Source organism: Lissotriton helveticus, chromosome 2_2 (assembly GCF_964261635.1).
Source record: "Lissotriton helveticus chromosome 2_2, aLisHel1.1, whole genome shotgun sequence".
Classification (NCBI taxonomy): Eukaryota; Metazoa; Chordata; class Amphibia; order Caudata; family Salamandridae; genus Lissotriton; species Lissotriton helveticus.
In genome coordinates, this window is record NC_136060.1 from 333,595,118 (window position 1) to 333,618,469 (window position 23,352).

Here is a 23,352-nt window from a genome sequence, read left to right on the forward strand (position 1 = left end):
TCCTGAGATTGGCAAGACAGTATCTGACTGTCTCTGTCACTCAACCCACACTCTTCTGGGTGGTCTTCATACTCACATACCAGGACTTCAACCTTGAGGGAACCCTTCACCCTGCACCTGTCATCTAGAGTCAGTAAAGTGTCCCTCCCACCACTAGGACCATGAACTCGTGCGTCAGTTTCCCCATTTACCTCAGAGACACTGCGCACTACTGGAGCTACCTCATGTCCTTGAGCCTCCTGGTGTACGTTAACCCCCTTCTTCAAGTCAGGCGCCAATTCTCTGGGTGTGTGTTCTACTCCCCCAGCACTAGAAAATTCAATTTTGCTGCCACCCTCTGAGCTGGACTCCACTTTCAACTCAGCAAAGCTCACTTCCTGAGCTACACACATTTCTTTTTTCTGGGCTGAGGCACTAATGACCTAAAGCCTCTCGAGCTCCAAATCAAGCTCCCTCATTCTCAACTCATGCTCAAACTGCATCCTCTTTTCCTCTACGGCCAATTTCCTAGTTTTCAACTCCAATTCTAACTGTCCACTCAACTTGAGCTTGGTCAGTTCCATCTCATGCATCCTACTCTTCTCCCTGTCCTCCAGCTCTTCTGGGGACAGGTACTTGGCAGAAACACTGCTACCTGCTGGGGAAGGTGCTCTCCTCCCCCTTGGACCCAATGGCCCTTCCAGCGGCTCCTCTGCATTTTCAGCCCCCTCCTCATTCTTAGGGGTATTCCTTGCTTCGACCCAGGTCCTCAGCGCCTTTTGGAACTCCTTCTTGGAGAGACCGTTCATAGCAACTTTAAATCTCCTGCAGAAGTGCTTCAGCTGTTTCACACTGTAGCATTCTAGTTTCTCCTCTTCCCAATCAAAATCAACAGATGCAATGGATACTGCTTTACTCATGGTGGCTAAACTTGGCAGTTCTTGGCAAAAATAGAAAATCCCAGGAAAAACAATCTACCAAACGTATGTGGTTCCGTTTTGGTCTGCACTCACTAGTGTTGTTCACTAATCACTGTATATGGGTCACAAATGAAAGTCCAGAATCCTCACCGCTGACCACCAATGTTAGATTTGGGGGTCTCTAGTTGGCAGAGGTAGGTACCTTTGACCAAGTAGGGACCCTTGCGTCTAGTCAGGGTAAAGGGTTACACTCCTAAAATAAGCCCTGCTCACCCCCTAGGTAGCTTGGCACGAGCAGATAGACTTATCTCAGAGGCAGTGTGTAAAGCATTTGTGAACACATACAGTAGCCCAGTAACAACACTACAGATGGACACCACACAAGTTGCAGCATAAAAATAAGTATTTTTATATAGACTTAACACAAGACCACAAACGACAAAAATCCACAATACTGTAAAAATGGTAGTAATAGCTTAGTTCTCTTTAGATGTAAAATGCGTCACTTGAGTTCAATGTACCTTTAGATGTGTACCGCTATACGATGAAAGTGTTGCAGGGAAGGTGATGCGCCGGTTCCTTACACGCAAGAACGGTGATGCATCAGATCCCTACTGCTGCGTAGGGGATGCGTCAGTTCTTCTCCGTGTGGGGAGGTGATGCGTCGGTTTCTTACTGCGCTTCCGTGGCAATGCGACCAGCAGCGCCGTGATGAGATGAAGATCAGGTGCAATGAAACAAAATGGCGTCTTCTTCTTGATGCAATAATGATGCGTGCATGCCAGACGGCTGTGCGGCGACTCAACAATTATTCTGAGCCGCGACAGGCCCTACGAAACACTTCTCCAGTGATGCGACGGCATCTGCTGCGACGGCAACACTCTTCTCCGGTGATGCGAGGTGCTTCAAGTGATGTGATGGCAGCAAAGGCGGTACGCTTCTCCAGTGATGCGACGGCATCTGCTGCAATGGCGACTCTCTTCTCTGGTGTTGCGATGATAACGGCTGTGGCGGTGACATGCTTCTTCGTCTTGAGCCACGCTTCCAGCTTCCAGCATCGCGCAGTCTCTCAGAAGGCCCAGCTCAAGATCAGGCACTTCAATTCCCAGCAAGGGAAGGCAGGGGAGCTGGTTGGTGAAGTCTGTTCTCTTTGAGACTTCAGCAGGAGGCAAGCCCTATCTCAAGCCCTTGGAGATCCTTTAAACGTTGATTTGAAAGTAGCACAAAGTCCTTTCTCCTTTCTTTGGCAGTCAGGCAACCATTACAGGCCAATCCCCCAAACAGCACTCAGCTTAGGGATAGACTCCTCCTCAGTTCCTCTGTTTCCTCTCCTCAGCAATGGTTCTTCTTGTTTCCCAAAAGTGATCTAAAGTTCTTGGGTCTAGGTCCCAATATTTATACTATCAAATCCTTTGTCCTCTGAAGGCAGAGGGTCCTGTAGCCAGTCCAAACCAGTTGTGTGCAGTCCTGGAGCACTTTGTTGACAAGACTCCTTCTTTCCCTTGACGGTGTGGGCCAGGGACATCAGACACACCACAGGAGGTGGAGCCAGTATTGTGGAAGGCAGGCCCAGCCCTATACAGGTCCCAGTTACAACTACTCCCACCCATCTACATGCAGATAGCTCTATTCAGCCCTGTGCTGACTCACCCTGTCTCCTGGAATCCCCCAGCCCCTGTTACTCAAACTCCAGACAAGGAATACTCAACCTAGCAAAGGCAGGCTTGGACAGTTAGGCAAGAAAATACCTACTCTCTAAAAGTGGTATTTTCAAACACAGAATGTTAAAACGAACTTAACTAAAAGATGTATTTTATCATTCTGACTTCAGGAATACTAAACTCGAATTTCTACCTAGTTCTCTGAGCCAGTTAGGATTATAAAATATAATAATCAAACTGCCCATTCTGGCCTATGGGGAACAGGTAGCCTTGCAATAGTGAAAAACGAAAATGGCTGTAATTCACTATTAGGACATGTCACACACACCAGGAGTTGTCCTAACTTTTACCTACAATGCACCCTGCCCTTGGGCCTACCATAGGGGTGACTAATATGCAGAAAACGGAAGGTTTGGGGACTAGCAAGTGGGTGCACTTACCAAGGCAACATGGCAGTACCAGACTGCACACAGGCTCTGCAATGGCAGACCTGAAACACATTTTGCAGGCTGCTTCTGTGGGTGGCACAACAAGTGCTGCAAGCCCACCAGCAGCATTTGATTTACAATCCCTGGGCACACACAGTGCACTGTACTAGGGTCTGACAAGTAAACCAAACCAGCCAATCATGGAATCACTAATCCATACATCAATTTACCATAGGGAGAGCATATGCACTTTAGCACTGATGAGCAGTGGTAAAGTGCCAGAGTCATAAAACAGCCAACAACGGGTCATAAAAAATACAGGAGGAAGGCAAAAAATTCAGGGATGACCCTGCAAAAAGGGCAAAGTCCAACAGTAAACATGCCCCAAAGTTTGATAGAACGGTTTCTGCGAATTATGGGACCTTGTTCATGCTAAGCAACCCAACAGAAATATTTGTGAATCTACTCTTCATTAGGCTGACAGTGAAGCAGGAGAGGGACAAGGGTATACTTTCTCTGTACCAGGCAGGGTAGATTTTAGAATTACAGTGCAGTGGTGTTGAACACGATGGCTAGAAAAAGCCTGAAAACTAAATGACTTTACAGTACTGTGCATTTGTGGACTGCTCTGTGGCTTTCAACACAATGTATCATGAAAGGCTTTGCAAGACTGTTCTCCAAATGGGTGCACCTTGGGAGCTGCATTTAGTAGTCACTGACAGTTAAACATCTAACTTGGGCAGATCAAAATGGTAATTAAGGAACTATAGAAGAGCCTTTGCTAATGAACTATAAAAGAGCCTTTACTGCTGCATGACCTCGTAGAGAGCCTATGCAGTAATGCTCCTGTTGTTTAACCTATATACAGGGCCAGAATAGGAACCTAAAGCAGACCTGGCAATGTTCTCAGACCAGCCCCAGGGGAAGCACTGCCTGCCCCAGAGAGGCTGGAAATGCTTGCATGCTGCTTTTGTTACTGGGGGGTCAAATACTGGCCCCCATCCTTCCAGCCTCCCGGGGAAATGCCCAATGCCCGGTCCGGTCACTCCGCCCAGCCTATGTATGCGTGAGTCAAAAACTGAAGCAGAATTGGTGGCCTCCAACAAATAAGCAGTATCAGTTATACTGATGATATTCTTTTACTTGATCGCATGCCGATAGGTACTACCGAGTGTTAGATATTGTCTCTAAACATGCTACATTGCATTAACTCATGTTGTGCCAGTGTCATAATGATGGTGTCCAGGTACAAAGGGTATGGAGCTATCAATTTCTTGGCAGATTATAACCAGATGAAAAGTAACATCTTATAATGCACCAATGCTATGCATCAACCATAGTGGCTCCTCCTCTCGCCTACTCATAAAAGTGGACACGGCTAAGGTGACCCCCATCATCTCATGTGGTACACCAACCTGGTTGCACCAGTAGTGTACCTGCCATATTTATAGGCTTGAGGCAATTACTTTAATAATGCGTTCTCACCTACTAGGTTCAGTCCCTATAGATGCAATGAGATCTAAATCAAAAAAAATTCTGCATGCACACCGTCCTTGATGCCAATTTTATATGCTAATTTAAAGCTTCCACAGCCTATGAATCCATATTAGCCACTCATATATATTGTTTTAGGAAGCAATATAATTCGAACTCAGTTTTATATAATTGTGTAACAAATGGTTCTATTGGTTAGAGTATTCTTATTTGATGTACAATTGGTCAATATGGCCTACTTCGAGTTAAGGTTCTAATGCCAACTAGCTGATCTGAGCAAACAAGTGGATGAGGCTGAATTACCCCATCGGGGTAACAAGCGCTATATATATATTTGCAAACCTCTGTCCCTCTTCTATCCCTCTGCTACCCTTCTCAATCCAAATAACTGACTAACATATCATCCACCACTCAAATTGCTTTCATATTTCACTATACTAATTCAACACTAATGCTTTAATAGGTTCCGGAGCAGCTTGCTACTCGCCAAAAAAGCTATAAATGCAAACCTTTTTCTCTCCTCTATCACTCCGCTATCCTTCTCAATCCAAATAACTAATTAATATCCACCACTCAAATTACTTTCATATTTCACTATACTAATTCACCACTAATCCTTATGGGTTCCGGAGTAGCATGCTACTCACCAAGAAAATGTGTCAACACCCCATTGGGGGTAACAAACGCCATATAAAGGCAAACCATTTTTCCTCTTCTATCCCTCCGCTACCCTTCTCAATCCAAATAACCGACTAACATATCATCCACCACTCAAATTACTTTCATATTTCACTATACTAATTCAACACTAATCTTTTAATGGGTTCCGGAGCAACGTGCTACTCACCAAAAAAAGCGCTTCAACACCCCATCATGGGTAACAAGCCCTATATGATTGCAAACCTTTTTCCCTCTTCTATCCGTCCGATAGCCTTCTGAATCCAAATAACTGACTAACCTATCCACCACTCAAATTACCTTCATATGTCACTATACTAATTCAACACTAATCCTTCTTGGGTTCCAGAGTAGCGTGCTGCTCGCCGAAAAAGCAATTTGACGCCTCTTCAGAGGTAGTAGTAAGCATTATATAAATGCAGTTACAGTACAATTCGTCACAAAGACCCTCTATTGCCAATAGTTCTTGGCTTCGCTCTTGTTGTCCAATTGATGTCACTCAAAACCCCTTGGTGGAAAACATCCCCTTTATTCACTGTTACCCATCTATAATTTTCTATATATTTTGTTATTTTTCTAATTAACAGAGTAAGATGTGCAGTGCCAGTATATTCCTTCTGCCTTATTCTGTATTCTATGTTCTGCTTTCTGAATTTGGATTGTTTTAACTATGTCAGTTGATGGTTGCAGGGGGCATGGATTGGCCACACAGCATGGAGAAGCACCAGAGTGAACTCATTTGTCGGCCCAGCCAGTTACAGCTTCTGTGACTGGAATGAGGCCCTGGAACTCACTCCAAAAGCAGGTTGGAGGCTTCGAAATCAGAACTGCAGAGGACAGGCACACGAACACAGCCCTAAAGTCTGCAATTTGACTGGGTAGCATGAAGGGACGTGAGCACTCTGTGGAGTTACTCCAGAATGGCACCCTCAGCCAGCCCAGTGCCCTCGATGGCTGTGGCAGGGCCTCATGGCTGGGCTCTGGGACATCACAAGCATTGAACTTGTGCTGCTCGGTGAGCCCTTAAGGTACCTGCCCCTCCTGATGGATGATCCCCAAGTGTCTGGCCTCCTGCTTTGCCTTTGGATGGAGGCAGATTGGGGGCTGCAGAGCTGGTTCCACACCAGCTAGGCACCCTGACACAGCCTGGTGGCCCATGACTGGGCTGAGAAGAACACATGAGGGGTGATCTACTCTACTGGGACAATTTAACATAGAGCTGCAATTTGATCAGCAGCCTGGGGACTGTTTCGGACTACCTTGGGCCCTCACCGCTGGACTCTAAGACACTGTGTGGTACGGAGGTGAGCTGCCTATTGGGCCTCTGTAACCCTAGCCTATCTTACAGAATTCCATATAAGTGCCTGATTCCTTGATTCACTGACAGGCAGGGATGGGGTGATGATGCTGGATTATGCAGGTGCTCTCCTGCAGGCAATGTAGGATGATAGTGGGGTGCCACTGACAAAATACTTTTTTCCAAGTGAGGTGTCCTTCCTTTATGACTGATAGTGTGTCAATGCTGGGGAATAAGTGATGAGTGAATCACCTGCACCTAGTACGGAGTATTGCATGACAGAGTTCCATGCAACAATGTGCCTAGGAGCAGGTGCCCTGCAATGGAGAGGGTCCCAACTCCTGTTGACAGCTGCTTGTAGCCCCATTTCACCCTGCTCACCAGACAAAATTACAACTGGAGGCAGATTACTGGAAGAGGAGAGCTGATACATCAACTTGAGGAGGAGAGGCGTGTGACTTTATTTCAGCACCCCTTGCAGAGCCAGCAGCGAAACAGGGAATGACCGGCAATTGATCACAATACAAGGGGTGACAAGATTCTCTCCTGGGGCAGAAACTATTTTTCCAGATAGATAGGGTCAGATCACCCAAAAAGCCTACAAGAGTATTGAAATGGGGTGGCAAATTACAATGACATCACAATGTGTACAAGTGGGCACAAAATTCGCAGGGCAGTGGATTCAGGGGAGTCATTTCAGACTAAACTGGACAGAGCCGTGAGTCCATTTTAGAGAAGACAAACATGGTAGGAGGCAAAACTGCCACTCTAGCCATTGAGGTTGGGCTGTTATGTGATGAATAGCGTAAGCTATCCACACAAAATCAGTAATCCGAGAGTTGCAGCCTGAGTCCTTTGACCTACAGACTTCTTCCTACTCCTACTCCAAGTGACCCACCCTGGCATACAGGGTCACCATAACTCCACTGTACATTGTGCCCACCCGATCGTCACAGCAGATACTTGTACTGCAGCCCTTCCTAGCATATGGAAAACTGACCTGATCAGCACAGTAGATGCCCGCATGGCAGCCCCTTCTGGGAAACTGGGTCAATGGCTTTTCACCATACAAAATCACAACCCATTCTGTGTGGCACTCCATCCATGGTGGCCCCTCCTGGCAAACGGGGTAATTGATCCCTCACTGTACATGGGCTCCAGCTCAATCGGCACAACGATAATTGCAGTTCACTTTGTGGAAGCCCCTCCTGGCATATGGGGTTGACGATGTCTAACTGCACAGGGCTTCAACCAGATCAGCACAGCTATATAAAAAGCTTCCTTCGCGGCAGCCCTCCTCTGTCATTCGTGGACTGCTGACTGTTGGACTCAGCCCTTTCTGCAGGGGCACCCCCAAACTTCACCCTCATATTTTCTACTGAACATGTTTTTGTTGGACTTTAGAACTCTGTGCACTTTACCACTGCTAAACAGTGATAAAGTGTTTGTGCTGTCTCCTTTAAACATGGTACAAATAGATTACTACCAATTGGCATATTTAATTTACTTATAAGTACTTAGTAAAGTGGTACTACATGTGCCCAGGGTGTGCAAGTTAAATGCCACTAGTGGGCTTCCAGCACTTGTTGTGCACCCACGTAATCAGCCATGCAAATCTGTCTAAGGCCTGCCATTGCAGCCTGTGTGTGCAGTTTCAAATTGCCATTTGGACTGGCAGAATAAACCTTTTGCCAGACTCAAACCTTCCTTTTTAATACATATACATCCCCCGATAGCGTAGGACAGTCAGGAGGGTAGGGTGCAATGTAATTAAAAGTTAGATATGTATTTTTAAGTTTTACTTGTTGTGGTAGGGAAAATCTATTATATTTGTTTTTCACTATTGTAAGGCCTGCCTCTCCCTTAGCATAACATAGGAGTTGCCTTATTACATTTTTTAAGCTGTAACGTCCAAATGGGAGCAGGCAACCAGTTTGTGTTTAGCGTCTTTGGAATTGTAATGAAAAATACTCTCTTATGGTAAAGTCTGATTTTAAATACAATTTTGAAAATGCCACTTTTAGAAAGTTGTGCTGCAACACCTGTTTGCAGGTCAGTCCTCCACGCATATATAGCACCCCTTAGCGCGAGTGCTAAAAATGCTTTTCACGTGGTAGTTTTTTTTACCACTCACTTTTACACATCACTCACTTTGTTTTGAGAGGTCCTGAAGAAAGCCCTAATATTTTGTCGAAGGGGCTAAAACATGTCGACCACCTTAGAGTAATAACAAGCTACACATAGTATCTGTAGCCCATTTTCCACTCTCCTGTTTTTAAACATACCCCAGATCACCAAGAATAAAGCAACGGGTAGAATTCTGGAGGTATTTTTACAATTGCACTCACTTCATCATATTCACCCGCACCTCAACCTGCTCCACTGTAAACAGGTGTCGCAGCACAGCTGGGTAGCATTCAGCTACCCGGCTGGGACCCGATGATGAAGCATGACATCAACTTGGTTGGTGTGTGAGGGTTTTCTTAACAAACCTTTGCGGTGCCAGACACTCTAGTGTCAGACAGTCATTTATCTTGGCCGTCTTCTTTGGTTTCAAAATACTTACTGGGACAAGGACGGCTGTCCTACTGTCCTAGCTCTCTATATTTTGGTTTTGCACTTTTAGAAAGTTGGCATTTTCCTACCTTGGCTATTTGGGGCCTGATTTAGATCTTAGCTGGACTACTGCTGCCTCTTCATCAAGCTGATAGCGATCCACCCACCGTATTTAGATGTTGCGGCGATAGACATGAGACCACGGCGACTTCTCTGCTGGCTAACAGTACTCCGTCATCGTCATGCCAGCGGGATTGTGCCAAGCCAATATAGATGTTCCCATTGTGCCGTTGGTGTACTGGTGGCAGAGTCCTGATTGAATGAGGTCATGTTAGTGTGGAGACAGGTAAGTACTACCTATTGTCATCACAATACACATATATGTTGAGTATATGTCAATATGTATTTGCAGGTAAAGCATACTGCCCATATTTTTAGCATATTGCATTGCACACCAACAACTTACACACACTACTGAATATACACCCAGTTCCAGCACAAAAGCCTACCTTAGATCCCGGCAACAACAGGGTGGCTGAGCGTCGTGATCAAGTAGCAGCAGCACAGGAATGACCTGGATAATAGTATTCCAGACGGTTTCATTGATGGGACCCCGAAAAAAGGTGAGTTTTCAGCTCTTTATCTTTGATTCCGTCAACTCGTACTTGGAGGTTTCCCCGCCACAGTAGCCTCGATAGAAAGGCGCAATGTAATCTGGATGGCAGGAGTCTTGGTGGGGCTCCCTCCAAAAGCCGCTTCTGTCTCTGATGCTGTCGACACAGGAGAAAGATCCTAGTGAAGTTGATGGGACAGTGGCGTTCTTCCCTTCAGTGACCAGCCAACAGCTAAATTGGGCCGGCGGACAACCGTGTCAGAGGGTGGGATGACCGTTAAAAAAGGAATGATGGGACCAGTTCCGCCAAGATTTAAATCAGGCCGTTAGTGCCTGCATCCTTTCTCTGGGTCACATGCCTGGGTGTAGCAAGCAGTTTGGCTTTGTATATTCCTCTTAGACAGCCAGACAGAATAAAGAGATTTGGTGTGCCTGGATAGGCCATTGTGGCAGGATGGGAGTGTGGAGCTAGGCACAGTCCTACTGACACTCGAATAAGTTATGTCCTGCCTCATGCAATGATCGCTCGTGGGGTGCACTACCACGAAGCTCTGGCCCGACTGTTCACGATGACAACAGGATAGTCACGCTACAGCACCTACGATCTGTTTGCGATACATCAACAATCATCAGCAACACTTCGCTGCTCCTCGCAGCCCCCTCCACCATAAATGGTACTCTTTGCACTGGACTGAGAGATAACTTTTCAGTGGGGCGAACTTGATCCCTGTATACGACCCTTGGCCTAAACTTGTGACTTTCTCCTTATCTTCACAATGTTAGTGTTGCTGTGAGCTTTTTGCCACTATTTTCACTTGAATCCTTAGATTTGCACATCTCTGGTTCTGCTGATTGGATTTTTGTTGTTTTGGTCCTGATTTAATTATTACATCCTGTTCCATTGTTCTAAATTGGTGAGGGATTTTTCTTGTGTTGTGTTTTCACATTATTACTGTTTGAAGTGCTGCACAAACACTTTACAGTTGCCTCTAAGATAAGCCTGATTGCTCTGTGCCAATCTACCAGAGGGTTAAGCTCAGGTTAATTTGGGGTTTGCTTGTGCCTCACCTTGACAAGGATTGTGGCTGCTGCTTGAGTCGGCCCCCCTCCCACTCACAAACAATAACCCAATTTCTTACACTGGTTTTGAGTGGTGAGGATTTGTGCTTGCATTTGTGCACTGCCATACAATGGTTTTGTGTTACACTACCATTCTATATAAATAATTTGAGACAATTTTGAGTTTTTCAAATTCTCCTTGATTGTCCGGTTTTGTTTTTCCAAATCTACTCTCATTTCTATTGGACTGTCTAAAACCGTACTTGCAGTAATGGAATTTGAGCAGACCAACTTGGGAAATGCCACTGCAGTTGAGCTCATGCAGTTCTTCAAGGAAATGTGACTGCAAATAAAGAAGGACACCAAGAAGCTGCAGCTTTAGAAAACGCTAAGGGCCCGGACCGAGGTCTACCATTTGATGACAGTGGCAGAGGAGCAGGATGATGATGACGATATGGATGAGCAGGACCTGGATATTAACCCTGAAATGTAACCTTCAGGGGAGGGGGGGTCTCACCTTGTAAGTTGGAACTCCCTGTCAGAGTAGAAAGCTGTGTATTCTTGCATGGCCTGTCCTCAGACGAGCTGGCGGACAGGAAGGGAGAGAGGAAGTTCAGGCTACAGGTGGCCCACCTCAAGATGGGACCAAATAGAAGAGTCTTAAAGAGTTGGAACTGAAGGAAAAACAACAGATTCCAGCAGCAATGTTGGCAGCATACACTCCGTGTCTGAAGGAGACAAGAACGTTCGCAGTCCTAAAGATCTGGTTGTAAGCTATGTAGTAAGGGATGACATAGACAATTGGCTTGCAGCATATGAGGTAGCTCTAAACATGCATAAGATTCCAGAGGAGCACTGGGGGGTGGGTTTGGAAATATTTGTCTCCAGTGGAGAGTGACACACTACTCACACAAGAAGTATAGGACCAAATCATATATGCCCCTAGGGAAGCCATCCTTGTCAACAAGTTTGGAGTCACTGCAGAGAAATACTCCATCAGTTTCAGGGACAGTCAGAAGATACAGAATCAGTCTTCAGTGGACTTTTTGGATTATGCAAACAAGGCAGTAAATGGTTGGGGGTGGGGCAGCAAAGGTGAGGATTTTACTGGGTTGTTTAACATGATGCTAATAGAGCACATGCCCAGTACATGCTTAACAGAGCTATGCCAGGACCATTTGGGCAGCAAGCTCATTGACCCTAGGAGACATGCTTAGGAGGTAGACCTCTGTGTCGGTACCAGAGTAGCCAAGAAGGTCCATTGGAATGCCCCAGGTGTTTTTCTTCATGTTCCCTCCAACAGAATAAGGGATAGGATAAATATGAACCAGACAAGTCCCAGAGTAAGATGGCAAAGGGTTCCCCAGCACCTTCTGAGAAAAACAGGTTTGATTTAGGTGGGCAGTGGCCCAGGGTGCCCCATTTCTAACCCCACTACTTTGAGTGCTACCAGTTAGGACACAAGCAAGGGGACTCTGTTTCTCCAAAGAAACCACCCACTTGTGAGACCGCTACAGGTGTGGCCAGTGTGTTCTTATGGGTAAGTAGTCCCCAGTGCAGGTCATAGACCATATCATGATCTTCCTTAGCCGAGAGATAGACTCAGAGGATGAGCTTCTGACCCCTGAGGTTGGGAATCATCACTTTCACCAGGTGAAACCACTGTTCTGAGTGAAACTGGTTCTAGCCAGACCGTGACAGTGGAAACGAGAGTTTCTCCAAAGCAATACACCGGACAGGAGTGTAGGGTAACTCAGGCCCATGGATGGGACTTTTCTGATCTTATGGCCCAGGAATCCCTGATGTGGGGTAGGGAGGTGACCCATAGGAGAGTCATAGTTAGTCCTCAGATGCTTATAGACTATATTCTGAGGATGGGGTTGCCCCCGGTGCCAGGGACAACTACTTTGTGCTGCACATGGGCAATTACCCAATCAGTGTGGCAGCTGTTCCTGACACCTCGTTCAGGGAATCCACTCAACAGCATTCCCCACTGGACTTTGCTCCCTCCAACACTCTCCTTTTCCTCATTGGGCATGCTGGCCTTGGCAAGCAGGCACACGCTGGAACTTTAGGCTTCAGGAAAAGTGGTCTTGGATTACCTCGGTGATTTCCCTTCACTCACCAGAGAGAGAAGCATGCCTTGGCCCCTAGTAGGGTCTAAGGCAAAAGTCCTACAGAGCTTCCCCTCCTCACATAGCTTGACTAGCTGCTTGCCAGTGGACAATTTTTTGGGTCTTACGGTCACCTTCTAATAGTCCGATTCCAGACTCCAAATGTGATTTAGAGTCTGAGACTTTGAACTTTATGTTGGGAGTCTGCTTCCTTTTGAAGTGCCCACGTCTTTGCCCTCTCGTCCTCTTGAAAGCAATCTGTCATATAAGGAGTAACTCCAGAGCTGGCAGCCCCACAACATAGGCCACAGGAGTGGCTAGAGGTCATACCTGAATGTCAGCCACAGTGATGTGTATCAAAAGGTTATCCCAGGGCCCCAGCCTTACTCTTTGTGATTGTCTTATCAACCCCATTTCCCTCCTGAGATGTGCCCAGGCCCCTTCTTTGTGACCTCTCTCTGCATCAAAGAGCACCCTTTGAAGAGTATGGGGGTTGCCATGCTCTCCCTTCTCCAGTGCATACCATCCAGCTTACAGGAATGCAGCAATACACAAATCAGGCTGGGTGAATTTCTTCATCTCCTCTCCTCATGTTTCACAATGCAGCCCTGGGTCTCTCAGAATGGAACCCATAGCCTGCCATGTATTGTACCAGTCACAGGCACACATACACCCAGGACATACATTCAACATGAACACACTGCACAACACTACATCCATCATGTACTGTCACTCACTGGCACATATACACCCTTGCACAAGAATTCAACCTGCATGCACTCTACAGTGCTGCATTGGTCCGGTATTGTACACTTCTCAGGCACAAATATACCTAGCAGAGATACAACACTCATGCACTGCGCAGCACTCCACATCAAACCAGTGTAGGCTAAGGCGTGAGTTAAGCACTCAGCAGGGGAACTTTTAATGAGTGAACCCGTAGGCCTCACACCAGTGTAGGCTAAGGCGTGAGTTAAGGTCTCAGCAGGGGAACTTTTAATGAGTGAACCTGTAGGCCTCACTCCAGTGACACAGGTTAAAAAGGACCTGTTCACTCCTACTGATCACTACACATTATGCTGCCACCACTGCACTCATGCTGCTTAGCTCCTGATAAAGACAAAAGCCTTTCACCACTATGAGGGTAGTACTTTAGGTGCCCCTCCTGGTTCAATAAGACTGCAATCCGTGAGTCAGGTCTATGTCATAGGCTACACGCATGATCTGTGTTGCCTATGACAACAAAAGTCCGCATCGGGGATTCAGACATCAATACAGTTGGGCACTCACGGTAGGTGTGCAGGTCAGTTACCATACAGAGGCTTTTTCCATCCCAGCTCTAAGAAAGAAGGAAACTTTACTGTTGGAAATGGGAAAACTACGATTTTTCTGGATCCTATTCTGGTGGTTCAGCACCGCAGGGCTAATTTCATGGAGGTTATGTGAAAGTTGAAAGCATTGGACTTTCCCCAGGTTTGTTTTTTGAGATGCAGAGAACTCTTATCTGTGATGCGTGCACTATGGGGAGCTGTAGACGCATGGCTACTTTCAGGCTCTATTTAAGAGGACTCTGGTGGGAGTCTTATAATATGGCTATATAAATCCTTATTGGACATGAGTGGTGTGTCCCTACTGCAGCTGAAGGACAGAAGGGAAACAGACTTAGACCACCCAATCTGTGAGAAGGACTTGGAGAAAATCTTAGAGAACCCAAAGAAAGTCTCTTGGAACGCAAAACTTCAACAAATTCAATATTATTAATCACTCAGAGCTTACCTTTCCCGGCACACTTTTAGTAAATTACAGGTATACTGACTGGTTAATTGCTCTGCTGCCATGTAGACACAGGGAGTGTCCTCCACATGACCTGGGACTGCCCTTTTATCACACAGTTCAAGAACAAGGCTGGGTAATACATTGGGAAGATGGCAGAGAGGAGACACTATATGATGCTTGATGCCTGTATTCAGTGTCTGCCCTCACTCCACCCCCAAATTGGGCAAGACAGGGACAAGATTTACAGATTTACTGCTAATTCTAGCTAAAATAGCCACAACTATGCAATGGAAATCCACTATTGGTCCGCATATTAGACAATGGGAGTCATCAGAAGTGAAATGTCGGATAGTAAAAGTACAGAGCCACACAGAGAAGAGACCACGGGCCTACAAAAACACCTTATCACGAGAGAATGAGGTGAATTGTCCCTGTCCTTCTACCAAAAAATAAAAGATGATGGAAAACACCCATAGAGTGGGTGTAGATATTTGTATTACTTCTATTTTAATTTCCGTGAGGGAAGTGCGGAAGTACATCCCAGGGTTCATGTCATGCGCCTGAGCCATCCCTTGATCTTTGTTCCTACTGTTGGGACACCTTACCTGTGCGCAACTTTATTAACATCACAAGGATAGTATGAAATAACTTGATTAGGATGGTTGTTGTGATCTTGTGAACAGATGAACTCAGCTCATTTACTTTGTTACGGCTCTTTTGATAAGTCATGCTGTATTTAATGCTGTTATTGCACTTCAATTATGTATTTTGTATTACAAAGAAATGCAAATATAAAATGTGTTCTAAAATGTCAGTTGAAGGTTGGATTTCTGAAGTGAGGCCACACTTTGCTCGTATACTGCAAATATAAGAAATTGCCTCTTCTCCCTGTCTTCCACATTATAGTCAGAACCACACAAGGGAGAACCTCACCCAAGAGACAGGGAATTTCAGTTGTCTCATACCTACAAAAGTGAATCCTACAGAATTCCATTAAATAAAAACTCAAAGCATAGCACCTCTTCTATGGTTAATATCCCAGGACATGACCTCTTTCTACTCATTTCTCGAACGAAATAGGGGCATTACTCAGAAAGTAAAAAGTGTGCACAAGTGACATGCACCATTTTTGTGCAACTTAAGGGTTAGTGCAGCAATCGAACGCACATCCTGTCCATTTCCACCTGGATGAACGAGAAAGAGAGCAATAAACGTTGTCATCGCCAACAATAGAGCTAATGACAGACTGCAGGGATAAGTCTTTATGAGACGGGAGAGGCAGCGAGTACAGCAAGCTGTAAACTTGGGACGATACGCCCTGCGGTATGTGATGAATGTTCATCCTGGTTTACCCCCCTTGAATCCTGACAAGTGGGTTTCGGAGGCGCTCTCGTCCGTCTGCAGCGCTGTCTGCGAGGGGTGGCACCGCCAGCGCCGGGCTCTTCCCAGGCCAGCCAAGTCCTTCTTGGGCGCAGCCCAGAGTCTGCCTGACATCTTGAAGCTTAAATAACCGTGAGGCATTGTTACTCCCTGGCAGCAAAGTGCCTCGCTCCGCCTGATTGGGCTAATTGCTTTGAAATAGGATATATTATCTATAATTAGAGAGATCTTGGAGGAGACGGCCTGCCTCGGCTTTCATCTTTTCCAAGTGCATCATAATGTCGCGATCAAATTAATTTGGGCCACTTGAAATAGTGCATTCCTTTCAGGCCCGGCTCTTAAAGGGACAATGACGCCTTTTCACTCACAATTACCACTCTGGGAATCCTTTGGAGAGCCCGACGGGCGGCTGTACCCTTTGCAGTACTCCGTCCTCCTGAGTATATTTTGAGTCCCCCCTAATGGGTGTGTTTGTATGCATGCTTGTATGCAGGGTGCCTGTTTGTGCTCATGTTGAATTATGTGTTTATATTTGTGCTTTTACATATGTTTGTGTCTAACTCCTTTCATGCCGCCTAGTTTCCTATTTGTGTGCGTTTCGTCTTGTGTTATAGGCCCACGTTTGTACTCATCCTATGAATGGGAGTCTCTGTTGGGGTTGCTTGACAAATTTGACGATGTTTTGTGAGAAAGCTTTAAACGTGTATGCGCTTGGTTTCTGTGTTTTGCATACAAAACCTATGTCCGGATGTGCATGTGTGTGGGAGTTTGATTGTGTATAGAGTACTTTCATGTAAGCATGTGTATGTAGTACTTCTGTTTGTTTGGTCGCGCGCGTGCGTTTGTATGCGTGAAAACAAACCTGAAAGAGAATTTGGGCCCAGATTTAGTAAGCCTTTGCACGGTCCTTGTCCCGTGCAGGGCAATGCATGGCAACACAAGGCAACACAAAGGCTTAATTAAGGTTTACATAGCCACACAAGAGATTTCCACCACCTTGCATGACTTTCTAAAAAAATGTATTGTAATTGCATTTATATAGCGATTACTACCCCATACGAGGCGTCGAAGCATTTTTTCGGCAAGTAGCGCGCTACTCTGGAACCCAAGAAGGATTAGTGTTGAATTAGTATAGTGAAATATGAAAGTAATTTGAGTAGTGGATATTAATAAGTTATTTGGATTGAGAAGGATAGCGGTGGGATAGAGGAAGGAAAAAGGTTTGCATTTATATAGCGCTTGTTACCCCTATTGGGGCGTTGAAGTGCTTTTATGGTGAGTAGCACACTACTCCTTGAACCCATTAAAGGATTAGTGTTGAAATAGTATAGTGAAATATGAAAGTAATTTCAGTGGTGGATATGTAAGTCGGTTATTTGGATTGAGAAGGGTAGCAGAGGGATAGAAGCGGGACAGAGCTTTGCATATATATATATATATATATGGCACTTGTTATCTCTGATGGGGTGTTGAAGCTCTTTTTCAGCAAGTAACACGCTACTCCGGCACCAATAAAGGATTAGTGGTGAATTAGTATAGTGAAATATGAAAGTAATTTGAGTGGTGGATATTAGTCAGTTATTTGGATTGGGAAGGATAGTGGAGGGTTAGAAGAAGGAAAAAAGGGTTGCATTTATATAGTGCAAGCTACTCCTAATGAGGTTTTGGAGCACTTTTTTCAGCGAGTAGCACGCTCCTCGGAACCCATAAAGGATTAGTGTTGAATTAGTATAGTAACATATGAAATTTGATATGTGGACATGTTAGTCTGTTATTTTGTTAGAAAAGGATAGTGGAGGATCACACAGTTTTGTTCTTCAATTAATAGTTTCATGTGGAACTATCCCCACAGCAGTTTCCATGACATAATGAATATACTTTTATGATTGACTATATACATGCTACTGAGAAATTTAGGAAAACGTGGCAATACTTCTACGAAGGAAGGCATTCTGCCTGTGCTTTAATAAGGAAACTACAGTGATGTACAATTGGTAGCTCATATCATATTTGTGTCCAAGAGCATAGCAAGACTAGTTGTTAGTCATTTCTCTGGCAGAATATCTCTTCTATTTAATACCAGTGGTGACAAATTAAAATTTGGGATTATTGATTTAAAAAAAATAAACAAAAAAGTAATTTCTTCACTAATTTGTCAACTTGGTGTGAAGATGCAAATACTTTTTATGAAGACATTTCATAATTCTACTTATTTTCGAGAGTTTTCTTGGTTTAAGCTAGCTTCTGCTGCTTTGTGTTACATTTCGTAGTGGTAGGCATTCCATGGGTGGAGCAAGGGCATTCCCATGCATATACCTAGGGAATTTGAAGCAATCCCAGATTTACTGAAATCAGTAAACCCGGGATAGTGCAAAAATGGTATGCCAACCTGACCTTGGCGTAACTAGGAGAAATATACTAATTTCTCCTCGTTACATCCTATTTCTATGCCTATCCGCTATGTATTCTGCATCACGCATAGAAAGCATAGAAACTGGAAATTGCCTCTTAGGTTTAGTTTTTGTGCAAAAATGGATCCCTTACTGTACAAAAATAATCCTGTTTCTAAAGAAGACATTTTTGCACTATTGTGCAAGTGTACGTGCGTTGGCACTAGGAAGTCTCAAGCACGCCAGGGCAGGTAGAGAGCTGACGAGCATCATATCTTGGAAATGGTGCTGTTTAGCACTCTTCCATTCACATACTACAGTACAGCAACTTTGCTTGCTGCCCTGTGTTGCAGGACCTTTTTGCAAAAATGGGCCAAGGGCCTTATTTGCAAGTTTTTGCTGTAGGGAAGTACCGGAGGCCTTCCTGCTGCCCTGCTCTATGGCAAAAGAAAAAGGCAGGAATGTGCAGTTTCTTTTCAGATACTGCGCATTCCTGTCCCTTTCCCCTGCACTGACACAGAATGGGCTACCATGCGCCAATGCAGGCACCTTTGCCATGGTGCAAGGTTGCCTGCACCATACCTCAATAGGATATTCCTCTTTTTATGTGTGCTGCAGAATGCTGCACATTTCTGCAGCACACATAGAAAAGGGAAAATTGAGGAGAATGAAAGGTATTTCTCCTTGCTGTGCATCCCTAACATCTCCCTGGGGGAGGTGTAGCCTTTTGGCGCTGCCTCCGAGGTATGATTCCCAGTAAATCTAGGGCAGTATCAAAAAGCCATGGGTGCTGCTGGGACCGCCAACAGCAACACCCAGTGCATGCCCCTTTAACGCATTAAAGTGAACGATACTTACAAGGCTGCATTAGGCTATACAAAGTGGTTAGGTGCTGCCTCGTAAATATGGAGCAGACCCCAGCCACACCTAAGCATTGCGGAGAATGATGCTCCGGTGGCACATCCTCATTATAAATGAGGCCCCTAGTCAGGGATGGACTGGCCGTATATAGCACTGGGTGTTTCCCTGGTACACCGCCAGGGTTGGGCTGGTTTTAGGCCTTTGGGGGCTGTTTTTTATTACTGGGGCCGGTAATATCGACCCCTGTAACAAAATCAGCCAAAACCGTCCCTAGCAAACAGCTCAGCCGCACCCATACCCCTCCCCCTTCCTGCCCCCCCCCCCAGGTAGACCGGCCGAGCAGTTTGCAAGAGCTGTTCTCTATTCCCAGTCCAGCCCTGCCCCTAGAGTTGTCATTAACACCCCCTTTAAAATGCCCATGTTTCGGAGGTGCTACCCTTTATGGCATTAACCCTGGTAAATAACAACATGGACCTGTCTGAGGGAACATGTACCACCATCCTGAAACGGGGCGAAAAATGTAACTTTAGTGTATTTACGAAAAAAACAAAACCTTTAGTGGGTTCACGCCTTTAAGACAATAATTTACCTTGAGTATCATCGTGGTGGGAGGCAGAATACAAATATAACTAAGGTGCGTGTAAGTGTAAGTGTGTGAGAGAGAGAGAGAGAGAGAGAGAGAGAGCGAGAGAGAGAGAGAGAGAGAGAGAGCGAGAGAGAGGGAGCCGCAGTAATATAATCAGTCTATTTATTTACACACAACATACTGCACGGGTTATATTTGCCTGCATGCTCGCAGGAGCATATTGCCCCCCCCCCCTCCCCCCCCAGCCAACAAAAGCAGCAACTCACCTTGAAACATATATTTGCGTGTTTTGTGATTATACACTATGCACATTTGTTTCTAGGAATCAATTTTCACATTTGTGTGCGTGGGGATTCGTGGACGTTCTTTTGAAAGTGGGAGTAGGCCTGATACATCTTCCCACGCGGGACCTTTTCCCAAAACCTCGGGGGTGTCTCACGATCTACAGGCATCGGTCCCTGTGTTTTCCGGGACGCCCCCTGTCCCGTGTTTCGGGGTGTCTCCTTGCGGCACAGGGTGTCTCTCCTCGCTTTCATTCCGTGATACCTGCGCGCTGCTGCCCCCGTGATTTTGTTTTCTTTTTATGGAGTGCCTCGCTGACAGCTTCTAAATCTGCTGCTGCCTGTCATGCCCTGTCTCCGGGAGCCCAGCACAAAAGCCCCCTTTCTTGTGCACTCCCTTTGCTACCTCTGCTCGCAGTCACTGCGAGGTAGCGCGCACAAAGGGGCCAACAATGCCCGGCGTTGGCTCCGAGAGGCCTTTCTCCTTCCAAGCATCGTTTGTTGCATTCTCATTGAAATAAAACGCTCTGGGTAATCGGTTTTCAGAGCACATTCATTATATTAAAGGGGCTGTTTAGGATGCTAATTGCCCAATATTGTTATCTAGCGCCAGTGCCCTACTGCGCGTCACATTTTCCAATCCAAACACTGGACCGCAACAAAAACCAGACGAGAATGGGATCAATGGCGCCCCCTCCCCTGACCCACACCCCCTCTCTTGACCAGGGCTCCTCCGCTCTGATCTCACAAAAGAGGAAATGTCAGAGAGTAGCCAGGGCGGCTGGGAGCGGAGATCGGAGATAAAAGCGCAGATCAAATTGTCCGGTTCCATGTGTGCCCATCGCAGGGGTTTTTGCTTTCAAGGGGGTAGGATGTTAACAAGATTTTATTGACCAAGACTTATCTCCCGCAAAAAGTGCCTGATGAAGAGACCCACCGCTACCAAAGAGACACAAACACACTGGCACGTATCAGTTGTCAGGCCACAAGAACAGTTACAAACGTAAAGCACATATTAGCTGGCAATCCATAACAACAGGCACAAACACAGGAACATACAACAGTTTGCAAACCATAACAACGGGCACAAATATACTAGCACATATAAGTTGGCAGACTATAACAATAGGTACAAACACACTAGAACATATTAGTTGACAGACTGTAACAACAGGCACAAACCACTTGACAGACACTAACAATAGGCACAGGCACTTTAGCACATATCAGTTGACAAACCATAACATGCATAAATATAAAAGCAAATATCAATTGACTGACCATAACAAAAGACACAAATATATTAGCACATATCAGTTGACAGAACATAACAGCAGACACAAATATACTAACTAGCATTTATCAGTTGATAGACCATAAAGACAGGCACAAATATAATAGTGCATATAAGTTGGCAGAACGTAACAACAGGCACAAACACCTTGGCACATTCAGTTGACAAACTTAAAAGCAGGCACAACCACTAGCAGGTTTCAGTTGGCAGACCATAATGGCGGTGACGAACCCAAAACATGAGTATTATCTGTGGATACTTCATTAGCTTAACCTAGGCAGGCTCAAAGAAATGGGTGAGCTGTGTCCACATGGGCGTTTGGTTGGCATTAAAACTTGTGGTCTGAGAAGTCTGGATTCCCGAGCTGTTTTTTTTCTGTGAACATCTGTACCAGGATTTGGGGAAAGTAAACATTGTCACCACACACCTTGCAATTGAACTATCGCGTACACGGAAATCAAACTTGAATCAATTTTAAGAAGCATCTTTCAATAATGATCCAGCTGAGATATATACACACATACAAATGTAAGCATTTCTAACAGACTTTGAATTAAATATTACAACTGTCTGTGGAAGGTTGTCAGTCTTCGGAGTGTCTCAATTGCTCCAGTTCTCATCTTCACACCACTCTCTTCTCTCAGTCACTCATTTTCTTTTTCTCCTCACATCGTTCTGAAACATTTCATAGCAAATCCCACAACTCCCCTCTTTCTTTCTTCTTCTCCACGTAGTTCTTTGCCTTGCATCTCCTTCATTTCGTCCCTCACACGCACAATGCACCCACTCACCTGTAAGCTCTACATTTTCTTTAATGTTCGCCTTTCAATATTTTGACTTCTGTTTATCTCCTTCGGAGATTTTCCCATTGAGTTACATTTACAATTGGTCACCTTACCATTGCTCTCTGCGCTCTGCAAAGAGACCAAGGATTGGATGAGCACGTATTCTGCGCTCTGCAAAGAGGCCAAGGATTGGATGAGCACTTATTCTGAACCCCTTTGTTAAATACTCACAGGAGTGAGAAACTAGCACTGCCTTTGGACTGCACTACACAGGTATCATTCATGTCCCATTCAAAACACCCAACCAACCCAACCTGAAATCACACAGATACACAGAGGATGCTCTTCATTATGGAGGAGTAATGTGATGTGTTGCATGAAAAAAAAAACTCGCCATGCTTGAAAAAGCAGATACTTCTATGGAAAGCGCGAGTCAGCAAAAAGGTGAAACGTGAACAGAACAACTTCGTGGTTCTCAGGTTGAGAGAGTAGTGCCTTCTGTTGCCGACTATGGCTGCCACCAGTGGTAGGGCACAAGGGGGGCAACCGACTAAATACCTAATATATGATAGTGGATGAAAAAAATGCGTAGAGGAATATTCCTTATTCAGAAAAAAAACCGGGAAGAGCAGCAGTAGGCGACGGGGCGTTTGTTCTCAGTTTAGATAGCTCTCTCCTAAAGGTGTGATACATATGAACACAATAGGAAGGGACGGTGGTTGTGGGTGTTGTTCGGCAGCATCAAACTGGTCGCTTAAGGCCAACTTAGTTTACGTAGCAACTGATCAGTTACTCTGGCGCCCCATAAAACTCTTCCCCGGCCTAATAAAAGGTGTCATCGTTGCACAAGAGTTTATTGTGATTTTATGTGCACTTTGTGTTTGGCTTGAGCAAGCGGGAGTCCCTCGGCTTTGGCTACTTATTAAAAGGCCGGCCTGGCCGGCAGCAGTGAGGCCGGCTCCTCTGCCTGGGATTGTTCGGCCTCAATAGGCCGCTGTCCCCGCAGGGCTCCCCGCATGCGGCGCTGACCTTCCCCGTGCCCCCACCCGAGCCGGCCCTTTGATCAAGCCGCTGCTGGCGCCTAAAAACAACATCCCTTGTCTGCCCATTAGAGGCGCTGACTAATCGTGACAGATTGTTTATACTCGCAATTAGCAATGCAGACGCTTCCCTGAAAAGTCACTGGGCCCGCGCCGAAGG